General features: G+C 38.4%; 1 non-coding gene across 1 annotated transcript; it reads right to left on the reverse strand.

The window, feature by feature from the left end:
• Window positions 1-423: 423 nt before the first annotated feature.
• On the reverse strand, window positions 424-527 carry LOC126949554 (small nucleolar RNA U13). The gene has a single exon (XR_007723831.1). It is a non-coding gene; the product is annotated as a small nucleolar RNA U13 (small nucleolar RNA).
• Between the last annotated feature and the right edge of the window lie 2398 nt (window positions 528-2925).

Genomic DNA, 2925 nt, shown 5'->3' on the forward strand with positions numbered 1-2925 from the left:
GCAAAGGGTCGGAGAATTCCTAGAATTCAGAGTTGTACCTTGGACTTTAGAGGGACATTTGAGGCAGAAATGTGAGTAGTATGCAGGAGACTGGACTCTGAACATGAGAGGCTCTCGTTTAAAAGATTATTACTAGAAATGAGCAGTCAAGAATGTCTGTTTCTGTGCTTTTAGTAATGGTTGGAAAGAAGCAATCTCAGACATAAACCATGAGATTCCAAAGAGCAGAAAAAGAATCCAGGGAGCCTGTTAGGTAAGATATTCAGAGATGAAAGAATCTCACCATGACTTCAAAGCATGTGCCCCTCACCCCATTACTCCGGAAAACCAAGGTGTTTTGTCATTTCTCTGCTATATTGATTTCCCTTCTGATTTCAACTGCATTCACACCTGAGAGGAGCAACTTTTTTTTTTTTATTTTTAGGTTAGATGGGTAATGTGCCAATGTGGGCACAAGGTTCAGGGGGTGGCACATCTCACACATGTCATGAAAACCCAATCGTCATGCTTGTGAACTACAGAAGAATCAGAGGAATGGCACTTTCCAATTGCTTCCCTAGACAGGCTGTCACCTATAAGGCCCATCCCCAGATCCAGAGGCTGCAATGAATCCTCTGAAACCACTGCTTTGTCGTTCAGACCTAATCCCAGCCTTTCTCTGTACCACCTCTGCTTCCCTCTATGGCATCTTCAGCCAGTAACTCAGGAAAGAAAAGTTCTAGGGAAAAAAAAAAAAGATTGGTGTGAAACACACACACAAACACCCCACACCTTCAAAGTGCCCCCAGTGACATGTTAAGTAGTCATCCGAGATTAAGTAAAAAATTCCTGAATCCTGTAAGTCCTGTCCTTTATCCCTATCTAAGCATGAATAATCCAATTCTCTGATTCCTGGAAAAATATAGGCAATATGTAGAAGGAGAGAAAAAAACTGACTAGTCTCTTTCAGAAAAACTTTCTTGGCCAGGCACGGTGGCTCACACCTGTAATCCCAGCACTTTGGGAGGTCAAGGCAGGCGCATCACCTGAGGTCAGGAGTTCGAGACCAGCCTGGCCAACATGGTGAAACCTTGTCTCTACTAAAAATATAAAAATTAGCCAGGAGTGGTGGTGGGCACCTATAATCCCAGCTACCTGGGAGGCTGAGGCAGGAGAATTGCTTGAACCCGGGAAGCGGAGGTTGCAGTGAACTGAGATCATGCCATCACACTCCACCCTGGGCGACAGAGTGAGACTCCATCTCAAACACAAACAAACAAACTTTCCTGAGCTGACAGTTCATGTTGTCGTTGTGTCTGAAATTTTGTGACCTGAGTCATATTAGACATTTAATACACACTTAAATATTACATGCAAGGGAACATACATTTTGTCACCCACACAAAATAATTTGCCTAAAAAATAGAGACAAAGTTATTCCCTTAAGTATAGAAAGTGCTTAGTAAATTCATTAATTACAAAAAAAAATCCACAAACCCTAGAATGAAATACTTAGAAAAGGATTAATGTAATTGTATTTTATTATACATGAGCCAGAGTAATTTGATTTTATACCAGTTTTATTTCCCCTTTTAAAAAATGTATTTTCAGTTTTCATTTCTCACATGTAGGCTTCATGAAGAACCACTAAAAGGGAATCAGAGAGATTCATGCTGCCCAGGCAACAAAATCAGCAAACAATGAAAGCCAAACTAGGCGTTGATGGTTATAAACAGAAATAAATTGTAATCCCTGCTTTTGTTGCTTTGCCACAGAATTATCACCTGCTGCCCACCATTACATTAATTCTTGTCCCTCATACTAGCAACTTTACAGCTGCTCTGTCTCCTTCCACCTTAGTCCATTGATTTTTTGGGGGGGGGTTGGGGGGAGAAATGGGGTCTTGCTATATTGCCCAGGCTGGTCTCAAACTCCTGGGATCCAGTCATCTTCTCACCTCGGCCTCCCAAAGTATTGGGATTATTGTGAGTTACCTCAAGTAGGTTGTTTCACTATTGTGCAAGCAAGCCCAAAGATGTACTATTTTGAGAGAATAGAACATTTAAATAAGCATAGCATTTAAATCATCCAACCTTCTAGTCCCAATTTTGATTCACCCATTTCCTTATTCTTAGAAAAAATTCACATATGGGTCAATCACGTCATACAAGAAAGTAACTCAATGCTCACAATTAATAAACTTTAAAAAAAATTGGAGATTTTCTCAGTAATGCCTTTTTTCCTTCTTTTAGATTATTAATAAAGACCTATACATTTACTGAGGAAGTATTTAAAATTAATTTTGACTTCATGCATTTGCATTTATACATGTTGCTATTTATGGGCAAAAACTATTCAATGTACAGTTAGTAATATTTTTCCCCAAGGGATGAGTTTATGTTTCCACTGAAGAAATTAAACATGCACTTTTGATGTATTCACTCTAATTTCAGGATCGATATTCTGAAGAATAAAAATACCCTGTCCAAAACTTGGAGAGTAACTTGGATTTCTTTTTTAATTTCAATTTCATATGTAAGCTCCACCCAAGACTAAGTTCTGCTCCAGATTCTGATAGTACTAAAATTGCTTTCTCTTTTTTCTAGAGTACTACATAACTCTTACCTAAATGTCAAATAGTCATGATATTCTTATAAATACCCTTGTTTACAGCAAACTTGATGTATGTTTGGAAAATAATTCATTAAACACTGTAAAATGCTAGTGTTGATGACCTCCTTGGGAAGGGTGAAAGAGTTGATTTAGGATTTGGCCATTTATAGTGACAACCTAGCAAAATAATCAAGGAAAAAACGATTCAAAGTTACCGTTACATTGATTTCATTTACAGAATGCCAGCTAGTTCCAGTGCTTCCCTGTTTAAACGAATACTAACTTCAAGCTTTTCGAACAGACATTGCTTAAGGAAACTCAGGAATAAAACAT

Source organism: Macaca thibetana, chromosome 2 (genome assembly GCF_024542745.1).
Source record: "Macaca thibetana thibetana isolate TM-01 chromosome 2, ASM2454274v1, whole genome shotgun sequence".
NCBI classification, from domain to species: Eukaryota; Metazoa; Chordata; class Mammalia; order Primates; family Cercopithecidae; genus Macaca; species Macaca thibetana.